The following is a 19,009-nucleotide window of genomic DNA, read 5'->3' on the forward strand; positions in this document are numbered from 1 at the left end:
TCAGCTGTTGAAAATGGCCAATCTACAAGCTCACAACACGTCACATTGTGACACACCGTGAGCTTATATATCGGCTATTTGGTGTGCATGAGACCAACGTATGACAGAGTATGAATTAAGCTTAAGATTATGAAGTAAAACTGAAGGCAAGACTTTATTTTGTATGTCCCGTTTTTATTTTGTGCTGCTGTAAGTGATTGTGGTGAATTGCATGTTAGCTAGCCCCTCTAGTAGTTCATGCAGGATTACTTCAGTGTTTTTTTTTTTTGGCTTAAAGCAATCCCTTTGTGCTTTGTGTTTTTGGTCAGTATAATATTTTACCCATTTGAGCATTCAAGTGCTCTGTTTATATCCAAATGCAATACATTCATTGATGTATTGTGTTATTACTGTATGCTATGTACACTGCCATGTTATGGGGGGGGGGGCTAATCTCACTTTTCCTTTGCAAGAAAGTATGCAATATTGAGGCATATTTGGTTTTAGCTTTTATTAATGCCTTCTCAAGTACTTCCTGACCAGGTAAGTCTCCATAAGGTACAACATATGGTATGGATACGTATGATATACTGTAGGGTGAATCTGCTGTCTGCTATTTTGTTCATTTGTGTAAGCATTGTTATATTACACATCCCTACTGTAACTGCAAGCTACAGTGACACATACACTATGTGGGTTCTATAAAATAAAATAAAATATAATTCAGTATTGTGGGCAGGTGAGTGGGTGGGGCAGATATTGTTTACCCATCTTTTTAAGGTAAGTGTTATTTATTGAATGATTGGTTTTGAATTGTTCTGCTGGTTGGACGTGACCACTGTCCATCACATTCGATATTTTATGAAGTTTGCAATGCTGCTCTTTCCACTTCAAGATGAAAGCCCATACAGTACATAAAGGAATTGGTTGGTTGGGATCATATTTGTTGCCATGGTCTGTTGGTTGTTTTGATATGATGCTCCCCCTATAGTTTCCATATGCTCACAGCGTCCATGCTCGGTGTGTTACATAATGAAGCATTAATGAGGTTTAAGAACATGCTTTCTACACAGTGCACGTTGTTTCATATGCTGTCCTTTGCAATTAAATGCACTGTTTTAAATGCTTCACTCAAGAACACACATTCAGAGAATAATATTTTATGTTACAAGGCCTGTGTTGTATTGAAATGCTATTATCAGATGCTCGCGCCAACTCTAATCCTTTAGTGTTCGTTTTGACTCTTCAAGCGGACCTGTGCAGGTCCACTTAGTTACATTTGCAGTTTTTTGCAGGCTGTCGGAGTCGAGCGAACACTAAGGATTTCTCTGTGTAGAGGTGGCAGAAGGCTCACCACAGGGAGAGATTGAGGGAATGCTGATGTGGCACAAATGTGACATACCGGCAACACTGTTTCTAATTTGAGCTTTCGGTACAGCAGTTGCGTCCTGGTGTCACACAGTGTCTAACCAACACGCTTCAATGACGTGTAGTCACAGAGACATCTGCATAATTAACACCACGTCGTCCACATTCCTTTTTCACATGCAGTACGCGCAGCTTATTATAGGGAAGAGGAATGTCTGTTATGTCCTATACTTATACTTACGTAGTACATTGGAGGCCGTTCTCTGTCGTCGTCCCTTGTGTCCATGTGCGGTTTATCTCCAGTTTTGTCTGTAGGTCCTTTGTGAAGGGACTGCTGTACAGTATGCACAGTATATTCTTTGCTGGAAAGTGACTAAGTACCGTACATTTCCTTACTGTACTTTACTTTAATATTTCCAATATCTGCTATACTTTGACTCCCCTATATTTTGGAGGCATTTATTTGATGTAATTTAATATTATCATCTAATCTAACTATTAATCTACCAAATGTCTGCCTGTCTGATATCTGTCTGATATGCCCGTATAGCGTCGCCGCCTACAATCCTCAGTAAATTTCCAATGAGTGCTCTGATGTCATTAGTACTGACGCCACAGACTGGCTCCATAATGTATGGGCATGAAAGGGACCCAGACAGACAGACAGATAGGCACAACTGGACGTCAATGGTGACTATTCTGCCCAACAGGCACCGGTCTAATAATAAATCATTGTGGCCTCACTGAAAGCGGGCACACGTGTGTTATCCTCCAAATTTCTATTCAGCTCTTGAGAACCAGACATACTGTAATACCACACATAAATAGAGTATTTAATAGCTATCATCACAATGAACTGCCATGTGCAGCTTAAGAGGTCCTGCAAATGACTGGACAGAGAGGCTTACCAGTGCAGGAGTGCTTTTTGTGAAAATTAGTATTCTTTTTAATCTAGTTGAAATTGGCACTTTTCATAATGGCATAAATATCCTGATACACAACATTTATTGTAAGCTATTTTAAGGTATTCTTTTTTCTTTTTTTCTTTCTTTTTTATCTTAGTTATTGCAAACTTGCTCAATGGTTCTATCCATAGCCCATCAGTAAAAGCTGTAATATTCACAACTAAAACATACTGTACCACTAAAACCCTGGTCTGAAAAACCTTTGAAATTGTGATATTCTGTTGTTTACCAGCACACATCAGAAAGTGTAGACACCATCATTTGTCCTTCTAAACTCTATTATATGGAGTATTCATTTAAGATCAGTTTATTTGTATAGCACCTTTCATACAAAAGGATGAGTCAAAGTACTTTATCCACCCCATGAAGCATTTCTACTTTTTTCATTTTTATCCCACGATTTTTGTAACCCATTTTTTCACCCGGTGCCAATTGCCTAAGCTGTGATCCTGGGCTCTACTCTCCCTCTGCCAACCTGGGGAGGGCCCCGAACTGAGCTCATGCTTCCTTCAATGCATGAGGAGTGAGCAGGCCGCTTCTTATCACCTGACAGGGGGAGCTTCCCCGGTTGGACGTAGCGCGTGGAAGGAACACGTTATTCCAACCAGTTCCATTCCCCTCCATCAGGCGCCCCGGCTGGCCAGGGGGAGGCTTTATAGAGACCAGGATTACTGCATGTTTTTGTGAGGGTATCTACCCTAGGAGACACGGGGAGAACATGCAAACTCCACACAGAAAGGCCCTTTTGCCAACCCCACCTAGGGTGTGGGCACTGATGACGCGGAGGAGGGAACACGCCCCCAGCACCCACAGTGTCCCCCGGCGGGAATCGAACCCAGGACCTTTTAGCTGTGAGGCGACAGCACTACTGAAGCATTTCTTTTAGTTTTTGTTGTGTTAGTAATTAAGCCAATACTTTGATGATAATGATAAAGACAAAGGAAACTTTTTTGTGTCTCCTACCGGATACATGAGGGTGTTTATTCTTGTGCACGAGTTGAGCAGACATATTACGGCATGGAGCTCACCAAAGTGCCATTCACTGCTAGTTCCTGCAAAGCCAGTCATTAGCGTGCATGGCCAAGCAAGGACGCAGAGAATCTTGGGTAATGCAGAGACGTTAGCAGCCATGTTATTTGTGCCTGAAGTGGCCACTAATACCCGAAACTACATCTACATCTGCTACTGCTACATCTAAATCTAAATGTGAAATTGGACCCATAGGGGTCAGAATGCACATGTATCACATTTATTATTACTTCTTTTCTTCTTATAAGAAATGTATTTGGTTTTGTAATGACATTGCAGAAGGGAAAGTGAAGTGAGCGGTGCTATTTGGGAGTTAATTTCATTAAGCGTCCCGCAAAGCTTGGCCAATGTGACCCTGGCCGTACTTTGAGCGCTTTGTGCCAAGGTGTAGGCCACGCATCAGAGCCCGGACCCTGGGCGTACAACAAACTTTGAGCGCTTTGTGGCAAGATGTAGACCAGATGTAGGCCACGCTTCAGAGCCCGGACCCTGGGCGTACAACAAACTTTGAGCGCTTTGTGGCAAGATGTAGACCAGATGTAGGCCACGCTTCAGAGCCCGGACAACAAAGCCAGATGTTGGAGCTTAGCTCGTTCCAGGAGCACCTCTCAAAGAAACACTGGTTCTAACGAGACATATCCCATAGTACCTACTTTACTTGTTAACATTCAATTCTATGTAAAGCATACAAGTCTCTACCCACTTGAGTGGGTAGAGAGACCGTCTGGGAATCGTAAGGTCGTCGGTTCAACCTTTGGCTCACTCAGTCTGCGCGTTGAAGTGTCCCTGAGCAAGACACTTAACGCCTAACAGCTGTACCTCTTGGGCTCTTCAGAGCCACCTGAATAGCCATCGGCTGGGTGAATACAGAAAAGCAATTTAGACTCTCCCAAATTATTCCCTTTGTTTGGTACACGCTTAGCAAGGATCAATTCCACATTTAGTGAAGCTTTGCCTATTGGTTTGTACTTATATTTCTAATTTGCATAACTGAATGAACTGGATTAGTGCATGCAATTGCTGGATTATTAAACGTGCAAGCAGTGAGTGTTTCAAGGAATAAATTGACACTTTGTGGATATTGGGCTTGATCACCTGCATACAAATGATACTGCTGTATAATACAGTTCTTGCAATATTATTTGTTAGCTGTATATCAGTTAACATATTACAGTATTACATTACTTTCAGTTAAATGAACACTAACCGCTTTGTGTGATTTTAGGGCAAAATATGTAGGAGCAGTGTCCAAACATGTACTGATAGACTGACAGACAGACAGCCAGTGGAGGTTTTAGTAACCTGACGGTCGAAATAATTTGTGATCATGTGTGATGCCTGCTAATGTATGCGACAAACCTTTTCTCTCTGGTGTGTACTGTATGTTGTGCGTACACAGAGATAAACAAATGAAACAAACTTGCGTGAATACTTTTTGTAAAATAGTACATTTAGTTAAAGACAGGGTGCCATGACCCCCCCCCCCCCCCCCCCAATAAAGAAAATTAATAAATACATAAATAAAATAAAATAAAATAAAATAAATAACCCTAACCCTAACCCTAACCCATAAATACATAAATGAATACACATTATCATCAGATATTATGATTATCCTTGGAGGAAGACTTTTTCAAAAAGGTGTACAGACAGTGTTAAAATTATGTTTTTATGTGGCCACACCCACCTGTTCATTAAGTATACCTGGTTTTCAGGTGGATGGGGACCCAGCTGAAGTTAAGTTAACCACAGTTGTTGCTGAAAGGAATAAAGGGGAGGGGAAGATGTTATGATGTCATTAAAGGCGTGTATTGCCTTGGGAGTGTTTCGCTGTTTCTATGTGTCATCTTTTCGACACCCAATTAAATCTATTAAATCTATGTTAACTCCATAGACACATACAAAACAGAAAAAGTACAAAACTATGGCACCACCACTAAAAGATGGCAGAATTATTATTCACTGTTCGCATGATACATTTGTCAGTTTGTTGTTTCATTGTCTGCTGATCCTACACCACCTTTACTGGAGCTGTCCAATTATAAAGGTGCTGAAAACCTGCATCTGCAGGCAGATGCAATATTTCAGAACCTTTATAATTGTTTCCTTAGCAAACCATAACAATGATGAGCTGAGGCTCAGAATCTGCTCAGACCACTGTTTGGGGGCTGGGGGAGAAAACAAAACCTTTCTGCTGGTGGTGCGGGGCCTGCTTCATTTGAAATGGTTGAAACTTAGCTAAATCAGCCTCTTTCCAGGGTATTGTTGATGTCAAATATCTGTGGATATGAGCATTTGTTTGTGTTCTCTTTGACCAACTATACGGTGGACACTTGAGCTGCATTTTCAACATGAACTGAATGAATAATTACTGTAGGAACAGGGTAGGTCAGGGAAAGACACACTGAAGGCACGATGTCCTGTCCCCCTTAATGTTCGATTTTGAAGAAGCAAACTATTAATTAATAAATATGATACTGCAAAGACTCTATTCTCACCTAAATTATTCTTTCTCTCCAGACTTTCAGCCTAAAACAACCTGAAAGGGGGACTAGTGCGGCCTATATATAGTTGTTTCCACTTGACTGTGGCCAGCATTTTGTTTTTTGCACTGTGCACCTCAGTGCACAGTGCATTTCAGAATATTTGAGGACATTTACTGTAATAGCTACCATTTGGAACCTTTCATTTAACCCCTCCATTTGAAACCAGGCCATTGCAGTGATTATACCCTACAACTGCTGCCTGTGAAATTAGTAGAAGCTTTGTTGGGCCTCAGTGACATTGTTCTTTTTGACTTGCTTGTGAGGATTACACTTGTCATCCTCATCCTTGCTTTATTTTTTCTTAAGTATGCATTACCCCTCTTTTTCAGATCTTTTTCAAGCTCCGAGGAGTCCTCAACCTTAATTCTATTATCCCCTTGTTTCTGGTCATGGTAGTAGCCATTTGTCTCTCAAATTACATAAACTATGGGGTTGTTATTTGCTATCAAGAGTGGATCATTATTTTATCTGAAGCACATGGACCTTTTTTCCATTAAAGTGTAGCAGGTCCTTAGAAATAATAGGGGAACTTCATGTCATCATACAGCTTGTCAAAGATCTTTCTGCATTCACAATACTGTGCTGTGCACGGAATCAACAACACATGTTCCTTTTCTAGTTTCATATGAAACCGGGGAGACTGTCAGAGAGGAATCCTTTCAGCTCTGCTGCCTCTATCAGGATTGCAATCTCACAGTGTAACCTTAGATATTAATCATATCTATGGTAACCATGTTTTTGATGAGCTGAATGGAGATATCAGTACAGGATTTGACAGATTATTTGTTTGCCAGGGTATAGTATGTTCAAAATGTGGAGAAGCCCAGTGCTAGAACACTGATGGTACAGTAGCTCTGAATGCTGTTGCATGGTTTATTTTAGAGCACGACCGATATATCGGTCAAACCGATATATTGGTCGTTGTTGGACCCCATTGTCGGTATCGGACATCGGTCATTATATCTCCAATGTATCGGTGGTATTTATAAGTAATATTGGACCACCATGTGATGACATTTAGCCACTCAGACCCAAAACTTAGAATTTATTGTCGTTGCCCGTAAGGTTCCATTGGGTTTCATTTTACACTCATGAGTTAAAGATCTTATAAAGGGTCTATTTGGTTACCAAATCTCCATCATTTTGCTGGGGACCACCTGGAAACCCCTCAAGGACCACTGGTGGTCCCCAGACCATTGGTAAAAAAAGGAAAAAAAGGTTTTGAAGTTTGGGCTATTTATTATTATTTTATATTATTACAAAACATCGATTAAACATCGGCAATCGTGGTCCAGTTTACAGTTTACAGTTTAGGCATTTAGGCATTTAGCAGACGCTTTTAATCCAAAACGATTTACAATAAGCAGATAACATCACAATAATAAACAAGATAATATGTCAGTACATCATCAACAATATAACAAATGCAAATGGATATCTATCTAGAAAAAATACAATATAATCAAAGTTCTAAAAACCTAAAAAAAAAAAAAAAAAAATGCTAACTAGCTTCATGTGTGGTCATTGTTTTTTTTTCTGTAGTGCTAAGGGTTTAGGTGGAGTCTGAAAAGGTGAGTCTTCAGTCCACGGCGAAAGCTAGCGAGTGAGTCCGTTGTTCTAAGTGCGACAGGGAGTTTATTCCACAACTTGGGGGCCAGGAGGGCAAACTGTCTTGGACGAGTGGATTTTTGCCCTGGAGTTTTTAGCGAGGGTTCTGTCAGCATCCCTGTGTTGGCTGATCTAAGTGAACGGGTGGGGGTGTAGGGGTTGATCAGGTTTTGGAGGTACGGAGGAGCCATACCTTTGGCTGCTTTGAAGGTCAGCATCAGTGTTTTGTATTCAGTGCGGGCCGCAACCGGGAGCCAGTGGAGGCTGCGGAGAAGGGGAGAGACATGTGAGAACTTAGGCTGGTTGAAGACCAGTCGTGCCGTGGCATTTTGGATCAGTTGGAGAGGTTTAAGTGCACATGCCGGGAGACCAGTGAGGAGAGAGTTACAATAGTCCAGCACTCTCCATCGGCAAACACCGGTCAAAAAATATGGCATCGGTCGGGCTCTGGTTTATTTTGCATTGTACTGATGACTGGCTTTTACCCACGGAATATTGTCCCATGCTAGAAAACAGATAATCAAGATTCTAATCTATAATAACGATTTGTGAATGCATGTGATATTTGTCTTGTATGTAAGTGAAAGATTTACCATTTAGGCATTTAGCAGACACTTGTGTACATCACAACTTGCAAGTAATCGGAACAAGCAGTAAGCATGAGCTCTATTCAATAAACAACAGTGTAATTAGTCACTTAAGGAGAGTAGCAAGAGAATGTAGTGCCTCTCTCCGTCTAAACAACAAGCTATAGTATCTAAATTACATTCTTAACTCTCCCCACGCTTTGAACGTTAACGTTCGCCCCATTTTTTACAGAACCTCGATGCCAATACGGCGCTCGTTCGGTTCGTTCGTCTGATGACTGTAAGCTGATGAGGGGTCGCGCGGCCGTTTACTGTAAACACATTTTCCGCGGTGATGGTGTAAAAAATCCATTATGCGTTAGATCAACGGAGAACAATTCACTTCCTTGTTGATTTCCTCTGGCTGTAAGGCTCTGTGGCCAGTGACTGGTCTTCTTCTTCTTCAACACATAACAGGCAAATTCACATTCATTCTCGCATGACGCCGCCCTCTGCTGCCTGGAAGTGCACTATTGCACAATAAAAAAAAAAAAAAATAAATAAATAAATAAATGTCTGTCTATCTGCTATAACGTCGCAAAGGTAAGCCGCTTTTTGATGGCACCAGACCCAATAAATAAATAAATAATCTGGCAGTAGGAGAGTTAACATCTGTGGACGAGAAAAAACTAATTCAAGTCACAAAAAAGAGAACAAGTAACCAAGATACTGGATACAAGGAGAGTGGAGTGCTAGGGTGTATGGTGGAGTTCAAAGAGGTGAGTCAGACTATGGTGGGAAATTGGGAGCGAGTCTGCAGTTCTGGCTGCAATGGGAGTTTATTTCATAGTTTGTTGGGAGACTAGTCAAGGACATGTGGAGCGTTGTCCAAGATACAGTAAGAGTAAATGTCATGAACCCTAGTCAACAAACAACCTCGCAAATGGTCATTGGTCACATACTTTAAGTAAAATACAAATGTTGTGCTTCAAAGTAACTAGGATACCAGGTTAAAATAACAATACATTTTATTTGTATTGCACTTACATTCACAGGGAATCCCAGAGTGCTACATGGTTAAAACAAATTAAGCTTAGCATTGTTCCAAACAATATGCTATCTATTTCTTTTTTTTTTTTACATTTCTGGTCAGACAAAAGCAAATTCAAATAACAAAACATATCAACAAGTAACGAACATATGTATATTTTCATTGTAATAGCAATAAAATAGACGAGAGGAACGGATACAAGGAAAGAGGAGTGCTAGGTTGTGAGGTAGTTCTGACTGCAGTGTGCTGTGTGGAGCGTTGGTCAGGGTGTTTTAGGGAATGTTTGAATAGACTGCTGGTCTAAGTGAGCGGTAAGGTGGGGTTGGAATTGGATCATGTGCTAAATGCAGTGTTGTGTGCTGGCTGCAGGCAGCAACCAGAAGCCAGTGAAGGGAGCACGAAAGGAGAGAGATGTGGAAAATTTTGGGATGTTGAAGAGAAGGCGTACCATGGCATTCTGGTATATTTGGAGGGGCTTGAGTGAGTATGCCAGGAGGAGACTAGCAAGGAGGGAGTTGTCAAGCCTGGAGATGACTGAGCCCTAGATAAGGAGCTGGGCAGACTCCAGTTGCAACAAATTAATTAAGCAGGGAAGGAGCAGGACCATGCAGGCCTTTAAAAACCTGCTTTAAACTGGAATTACTTTCAAAGCTGAACATAATGGGCCCGATTCATCAATCAGGCCGTATAGTGTAAATAAAGTGACTAAATCTGGTGTATATTTGATGTGAGATTCACCAAGCAGTGCATGTCCCATTTTGTGCAGATCACAGGTGTATCAGGTGTATATCATGATGAATAACGACGGCTGTCAGTTGAGCGTAAAATCACAAGCGCTGCTTCCGTAGTACTACTTATGGTAGGAGTGCCCACAACCATAGGGGTCCGCATCAGTGTGCCGACGGGCCGGTATTCCGACACTAAAACTAACCCTAAACCTAACCTCAGTAACCGTGACGAGCAACTAACATGTCAACGCTAGTCGGAACAGCGGCCCGTCGGCATACTGAGCGGACCCCCAACTAAAGTATAGATGGTAGAAAGCATGACTCAGCACTCTTTAGTCAGCACTGGGAACACCCCATTCACACCATGGGAAGGGGGTGGGAAGGGAAACTCCAACGTGGCTGTGCTGTTGAACTTGGCTCTCGTCCAAAATAATTTAAGAAATACAGATCGGCGTCGATCCGATTGACTCCACACCGGGCACGGGCCTGCACAGCGCTCCCTCAGGTCCATCCTCGGTGACACACATCGGCATCAAATGGATAGTTCTCGAGGGGGACACGGACACACGGTCATGCACATGTACAAAGATTCCATGCAGGTGTAGTCCTCAAACCTACAGAGTAATGGAATATGCTCCCCACATGACATTCCAATATTCTATTGGCACAGTGTATATTAAAAAAATTTCTTACTTTATGTAATGTACATGATAATGTGTTATCAAATGAGGGACCGTATACTATCAAACTGTGGGTCCTTGAAATAAAAAAGGTTGCAAATCACTGGTATACAGGATACACAAGGGTACTTGCTCAGCCTCGGATATCTCAGGGGAAGTGTCAGATTGCTCACGGACAACCTCAGGGTCAGGGAAGACTTCCTGCTTTTGTAAAGTAGCCACAACATGTTTTTGTCTACTTTCCCTTTATTTTCCTAAGGGCATTCAATAACTTGACTCGTATCCACTCCTGCAATTTTAATCAGATTGTCTTTTGTACGTACAGTACCAATGTAACAAGAATACAACTTGCCATGTTCCCCCAAGTGAAAAGCAAGATACTGCACATGTTGTGCAACAAAGTGAATCAATGGAATGGGTCACTCAACAATTCAGAAAAGAGACAATTTTATTAAAGGGTTTGAACAAACATGCATAGATTTCCATTTTTCCATAAAGGACAACCACACAACCCAGCCTGGACAGCATAATGTAACATAATAAACAAGAAAGTTAAGCTGGTTGCACACTGCACTGCGTGTTTTCGTTGCATTTTGGAAATCCGAAAACCGTAGGCCAGGGAGAGAGAGAGAGGAAAGAGAGAGAGAGAGCAAGGGACTCAGTGCGACAGCTGCGAAAATCGGAAAAAATCAACCCTGGTCCAAAAATAAATACGAAACGGGCGGCAGTGTGCAAACGTGATTGACATAACGTGAGGTTGATTTTTTTTATTTACGCACTCCGAAATTCACTCCGATATTCGGCCCGAAAAACGCAGCAGTGTGCAAAGACCTTTAGAAGAAAAGTTTGTATGCCAGCTCAAATTTGGACTTCTGTATCTCTGATTGAGCAGAAGGAAACGTAAACATTGGTCTGACCCTGATTGGTTAATTTCAAAAAGGATTTGCCGACATTGCTTCTTGTCTATTTAGTGTTGGTGCTGATTTTCATATTGCAGCATTGTCAGTAGACTGAGCAGTGTTTTGGCCAGTACTGTACTGTTTCATGGGAACAAACCATACATAGAGACAAATCTTTCACTAAACTGTACGTTAGCTGTTCAAGTTGTAATCATGTGGATCATAATGTTCAAGTTCATTACTGAAAGGATGGCCAACCTTCATCCCTGTTTGTTACTGTCAGGTTTAGTGTGACAATAATAGCTTTGCATAGCTAGACAATATATATCACTGCGTAGGGCATTTTTTCTTTGCAACGGCAGATTCGTCTGGCTACGCAAGGCTATGACAATAATGGATACCATCACACTAAAGTGATTTAATATTTATATGGGTGTTATCAGTTTCATATTGGTGTTATCAGTTTATGTGGGACATTGTTAAAACGTACTAGCACTGAGCTTTGCAGCTGAGCTCATCCAGTCTTTGGCACATCCACTGAACTTAGCTCAATGTCAGAGAATAATGTATTCCCCTCCTTACATAATTATGAAATACGTCACCCTAAGAATTTTCCAGCGCTCAGAATAATGCAACATTAATGTCACACCAACACAGAAATCACTTTCACACCTCTGTAATTATGAATCCATTCTAAAATTATGAATCCATTGGCTGCACAGCACTTGGCTGTAGCAGTGCACAGGAACAATGCTGACTTATACTGCCTGTAGTGTTGCACTTTCACTGTGCTGACATAATTCACAGCTACAAAGTTTTTACATTCATCTCTGTATTCTGAGAACATACAGTATGGGGATATGGAAGGTAATAATATGTAATATGTGCATCTACATTTCACATTTCAAACTGATTTAACCTCTAACAAACATGCTATCGTTTGCTTGTCACCAAAAGTTGTCCTTGGTAGGGCACTCACAGATAGCGTGAGGTGGTTTTTGCAGCAGCAGAGACCATGACATGGTCTCTCTCAGAGGAAGGGGAATAAAAGACCTATAATTGCCTGGAGTGAGATTTGTGTATCTGACATGGCAGATTGACAAGACTGCACTAAAGCACCGCAGATTAGTACATTACCACAGATTTGGTTCCCGAGGGAGAGGGGGAGAGGAGTGGTGGCAGGAGGAGACAGAGAAAGTGGAGGACTTAGAGCCGATAGAGAGAGAGAGAGCTAGGGTACCAAAAGAATGAGCACAAGGAAAAGGGCAGGGAGAAATGTAGGTACTCTGTGGAAAGAGAAGCTGTGATAAAGTAGGATTATGAGACAGGATGTGATTAAAGGAGACACAAGAGGGGACATTTTGTGCGGGAAAGGGAAAAGAAATGCTAAAAACAAGACCAGGTCAAAATAGTTGGGATGTGTATGCAAAGATGGATGACTTTGAATTATTTTGTTGTATTATAGAGTAGCCAATATTATTTTACCCCCCTTTTCTCCCCAAATGTGTCATTATGCCAATTAATTCCTCCCCACCTCACTCACTCACTCACTCACTCACTCACTGCCCAGAGGCAATATGCAATCCAAACCGATAAGTGATAATTGTTTTGGAATTGCTAGTCATTATGAATTACCTTGAATAAATGTTACTTTGGATCAGGAAGATAATGGGTGGTTGTTGTAACGTTTGCTCACCTCACACACTGTGCTCATAAACATTGTTTTCCGGTTAGCAATATTTTTTTAATTGCGACCGTCAGGTCGCAGTTTAGTATCAAAACCTCCACCGGCCGTCCGTCCGTCCGTCCGTCCGTCGGTCACACGTCACACGTCACACCTTTGCCCTGCTCATATCTCCGCATCAGTATGACATCACACTGCTGACATCAGTATGACATCACACCGTACACAAATGATCCTTATATAAGACCGGCATTATCTACCGACAGATTAGTAACAAGATGTCAAAATCGTGAAGGTTGAATCTCCAGATATGGAGATAACCAACACATCCCTCCATATATGGAGATAACCGACGAATCTCACTAAGTCTGACCTCACAAGCCCCATATTTGGACACGATGGAGGTTTTGAAGTTATATGTTGTTGTTCGTGTCCAAATATGGGGCTTGTGAGGTCAGACTTAGTGAGATTCGTCGGTTATCTCCATATATGGAGGGAGAACCAGCTTATGAGCCGATGAGTTGTGTCAGAGTCGAGATCCTGCTTGCATCTAATCTGTCGGTAGATAATGCCGGTCTTATATAAGGGTCATTTGTGTACGGTGTGATGTCATACTGATGTCAGCAGTGTGATGTCATACTGATGTCAGCAGCTACAGTATGTCTCTATATATGGAGTTATATGTTGTTTGTGTCCAAATATGGGGCTTGTGAGGTCAGACTTAGTGAGATTCGTCGGTTATCTCCATATATGGAGGGATGTGTTGGTTATCTCCATATCTGGAGATTCAACCTTCAACGATTTTGACATCTTGTTACTAATCTGTCGGTAGATAATGCCGGTCTTATATAAGGGTCATTTGTGTACGGTGTGATGTCATACTGATGTCAGCAGTGTGATGTCATACTGATGCGGAGATATTGGCCTATTTGTGGAGATAAGCGACCAACGGTCGCTTATCTCCCGATTAGGGAGTCTTACTGGTATATATACAGATTCATCCCATAGCCTGGAGGGGCGATTGCTTTAATATTGGCTAGTTCATTGTTAGGCCAACTGCTAGCTTGGAGGGATGATTGCTTTGCGATCGGTAAGTTCATTGTTAGGCCAGTGGTGTAAATTCAACACTCAGTGGCTCAGTCTGTCTGTCTGTCTGTCAGTCAGTCAGTCAGTCAGTCACTCTGTCACTCTGTCACTCAGAGACACTCATGTTTACTGGGCTGGTCTCGCTGTTGTGGTTCCCAACATGCATTGTTTCTGGCTAGCGTTTCCCTTTTTCCATTTCATATATCAGCAATGCTTACCAAATAGACATGTTTTGCTTCTTTATGTCCATCTATTGCTGTCTCAGCTTCACAGTAAGCATCCTGGATCTGATAAGCAGCAGCATAGTGCCACATCTCTGAGCTGTCATAACAGACAATTTCTCTGAGGTTGGGACGGATGATTCAACGGCACACTTTTTCCCTCCAGGGGCATCCGGGATAAGAAAATGCAGCCGCAAAACTTTCAATTAATAGCTATCATTGCCTCTCCCAACGTATATTTATTATAAAAGATGACAAGCATATAAATTTCTCCCTACCTAAAGAAAAGGGAGCGAGAGAATGTAGAATAAAAAGGTTGGATCAATATGAACCAGGCTCATGCGGCTCCCCAGGTGGAGTGGAAGGAGATCTGCTCTGAATCAATAGTGCTGGTCGATGCCAGTGAGAGACTGCAGTGATGAAAAACTCTATTTCTTGGCCCGCAGAAAGGAATGGATGAATCTGAACAGAAAATAGATAAAAGGGAGACACTTATACTTCAACATTAGACTGGAATCCATCCCTTGCATGTCTGTTTGTTTAGCTATTGTCCAGCACTTTGATTATGGGAGCTGTGTGGAGCCTTCTTTGAAGTGGCAGTGGCACGTTGGGGACGTTGCAATGATGCACTATTGTATAATGTGACTTGTAGTCAGTCACCTACTAAATACATTCTTAGTCTACTAAAGGTCAGAAATGTTAATTTAACCAACAAATCTGTAAAATTGTGTGTACAAACATGCAGAGACCAGTCTTTTCAGCTGAAAGATTTAGCAGAATCAAAGAGTTATATCTGGGCTTCACGAGAGATGCACATTAAAAAAGCATAAAAGATAATAAACGAACAAGAACATGGTTAATCGATTAATCGACTGTGAGGCGACAACCCTATAGCCATCCATCTCTTTCACCCATCAGTGTCATAAAATGGTATGAAATATGAAATACATGTAATTGTAACGCGATGCAGTGCTGCAGTATACTGCTTTGTACTGGTGATTTATGATCGCCAACTAGCCCGTGGCTTAGCTACCTTCAAATACATCGCGATTTCCCTCTCATCTTTAATGGTTCATATATCTTGTCCCATCATAGCCCTGCAATGTGTTATTCTCCAGACACTGTAGTGTAGGAGACCAGGAAAGGAATACATGGTGATTATGCAAACTCACACTGTAATATCGTACATATTAATTTCTCCTTCCTGTGACTTTTGTGCCGCAATAAAGTGCAATGACAAGGAACAGAAAACAGGTACCTCATGAATATCAGTCAGTCACTCTAAAGTAATCACTGTAATTTACACATTTATAATAAATAGTACTCTATAGTAATTTATCAAATCCTTGACTTAACATTGTAAGTATTTTTACTTAAATCTACACTGTGTTGTTGTCTGTAAGTTTCACGTCTTCTTACGACAGAGAGAGGCAACTATTACACTAACACTCTGTACTGTAACACGACTGATCTGATTTGGGAGATATTGGGCTTATAAACTTCAGCTCCTTGTCAATCAGTAGATGTCCTACCTAACACCAGCATCTAAACGTCTCAATGGGAGTTATATTGCAATACTAGTCTGCAACGTAGGATTGGTTTAGAAACAACGTTTTATTCATTCAAACAAGTCGCAGATTGCAGCTTTAATGTTGGCCGACCCCAAAAATAAATGCCTTTTCTAGTGACGCGCGCCAAGGAAACGGCAAGGCTCCCGGTGGGAAATTGAATAGTCCATTTCCAATCGACTGTGCCCTGGGAAATCCATGGGGGTCAGTGGCAATTTGTCTCAGGAGGTTTGCACCAGGAGTCATTACGCTCAAGACCAACACGTCCAGTGGGACACAACCATTCTTTAAAGCATTCCCTCTGCTCCCTTCTCTTGCTCACTCTCTCTCCCACTCTCTCTCTCTCTCTCTCTCTCTCTCTCTCTCTCTCTCTCTCTCTCTCTCTCTCTCTCTCTCTCTCTCTCTCTCTCTCACCCTCACCTCATTCCTCTCCTGTGTACTGACATGCTCTCTCTCTCCTCTAACAAATTAATTTGAAGCCTTTTTGTTATAACATCACACAGTACAATCTTGCAACGGTATACATTCTACTCTTGGAGTGTGCAAGTGGAAACAAATTAGTTTGGCTCCATTTGTACACTCTCAGAGTTGTGAAGGTAACTTTATCGCCATTCAACAATGTACGCGTAATTGAACCAAATTCCGTTCCACTGGCCTACTTAATCTAAAACTACTCCTAGATTAAAATTAAAATAAAATCCCAATCACTATACTTAATGAGACAGAACTATTTCCCAGCAAGGGGTCCTCAACAGTATAATAGGATAAAGGATATTGCACTTACAGTATAGGGAATAAGAGTCCATTCTGTTTGCATTTATAGAATTTTGGACACTCTGCAGGGTTGACCCTATTTATCATAGGGCAGGGGTCTTCAATGTTTTCATGCCAGGGACCCCTTAGTTGAGAGAGAGATGAAGCAGGGACCCCACTACCTGTTGCCATATAGTTTCATCATTTGACAGCACAATCATCAGGGCATTTTGGATTCATGTCAATTTGTGTTTTCATATTTAACCACTTGAAACGTCAATACATAATAAACTTGCCCTTTCACTGTACTTAGAGTGCTCTTTTTCCCCTCTACACCAAAGCTATTTGCCAAAAATAGCCGATTTACAAGCTCACAACGCCTCGCAGTGCGAGTCATTGTGAGCTTGTAGATCTGCTATTTTTGGTTCCATCTGGTTCCACCTGGTTCCATTGGTTAAATTAACACACAGGATTATACCAAGCTCTGCACTGGGTGACGTATACTAAACATTTGCATTGCATATATCATTAGCACCTGGATTTTCTGATGAACTCATCTTAATTAAATACAGTTAAGGTTGTTGCACACTGCTGCATTTTTTCGGACGAATATACCGGTAGGAGCGAATTTCGGAGCACGTAAATAAAGAAATCAACCTCACGTTATGTCAATCACGTTTGCACACTGCTGCCCGTATCGTATTCATTTTCGGATCACTGGGTCCCTTGCTCTCTCTATCTCTCTCTCTCTCTCTCTTTCCTTGCCCTGAAAAACGCATTTGGCAACGAAATAACGCAGCAGTGTGCAACCTGCTTTACTCTTGTTAATTGCAAATGTACATACATCAATATGTGTTTACCACAGCTCCATACTGTGAAGGAAGCCTATATTTAATTTTGGAATAAGGTCATGAACGGCATATGAGTCACATGGAGTGATGGAGGTTTATTTTTATATTATAGTCAATGCTGCAAAGCCATATGGTATCTCAATATTAATATTGGCAGTGTGGAGCTTCTTCCTTATATGGGGGGGGGGGGGGGGGGGGGGGGGGATTGAATGTTGATATTTACCATAAAGGAAAGTTAAACCCATCAGATTATTTATGTGTGTCATCCCCTCTCAACTGTACGGATGCAGCAGTTTCATATAACATATGATGTTCTTCTCTGCCCTTCCCTCTCACCAGTGGTGCAAAGTACATTTACTTAAGTACTGTACTTTGTACAATTTTGAGGTATTTGTAATTTACTGGAGTCTTTCGAATTTCCAATACTTTTACTTTAATCCACTACATCTTGGAGCCAAATATTGTACTTTTACTCCACTACATTTATTTGAAAACTTTAGTAACTAGTTACTCTGCCGATATAAATTATAATATTATTAAAAATACATTGACCACTTTAGCCCTATTTTATACCTAAGCTATTTGAAAATAGCCGATCAACAAGCTCACAACACGTCGCATCATGAGAGGGTAGGGAGAGCAGGAGTAAAGCATGCTTCGACATAAAAACATGTCATGTAACTTATTTGGAAGAAAGATAAAGATAGAAGATCTTGGTACCTCCGATCAGTCCTTGGTGGAGGTCAATGTTTGTATTGGCTTTGGCTTGAGAACGGAGCCTACCTCAAAGCAAAAGCAAAATAGCAGCAGTACAGTAATCTTTGTTCTGCATAGCCTACATCGTACATGGCCAACTGGCGGCCCGGGGGCCTCATGCGGTCCCCACCTTCACTTAATGCGGCCCGGTCAGGTTGATAATGGAATATACCGGTATTATTGATTTCAGCTGTTACAATTCCAAACATGGAAAAGATAACCCACTTTAATTACTTCAGTCTATATTAGTAGCTTAATGAATAATATTACAATGTTATTGTATTTCTTATATATACCCGTAAATTCTCTAATAATATCCTGTATTCAATAAAAAACTGGACCTCCATTAATTTCCGGGGCGCCGTTGAAAAAAACAATTATAAGCTGTCGTCCCCGGCGTGGTTGGCTAGCAGTAGCAGCGTGTCTCAGTGTGTCTCTGATAGATCCAAGTAGTAACGCGTAGCCAAGTTAAGCCAACCACGCCGGGGGGAGGCGGGACATGTGACTTAATGGGGAAGCGAGAGACAGTTTGGAAAAAGCTGCTAAATTTTCACAGATAAATTAATAACACTTAACAGCATCGCCGATTCGCACACGTTTCCGCGGTCTCCTAGTCCAGTTCTGGGTATCTTTAAAGAATCTCAACAACATCTGAGCGACGCTGTATTCGT

General features: G+C 41.5%; 1 protein-coding gene across 12 annotated transcripts in view; it reads left to right on the forward strand.

Annotated features, from left to right (window-relative positions):
• The window catches only part of LOC308296571 (neurexin-1a), a gene marked incomplete at both ends in the record, with an annotated part of 488,347 nt that overhangs the window by 43,240 nt on the left and 426,098 nt on the right, over positions 1-19,009 (forward strand). The window lies entirely within an intron of this gene.

The sequence above is a fragment of the Nannobrachium achirus genome (genome assembly GCF_963921795.1).
Source record: "Nannobrachium achirus genome assembly, chromosome: 13".
NCBI lineage: Eukaryota > Metazoa > Chordata > Actinopteri > Myctophiformes > Myctophidae > Nannobrachium > Nannobrachium achirus.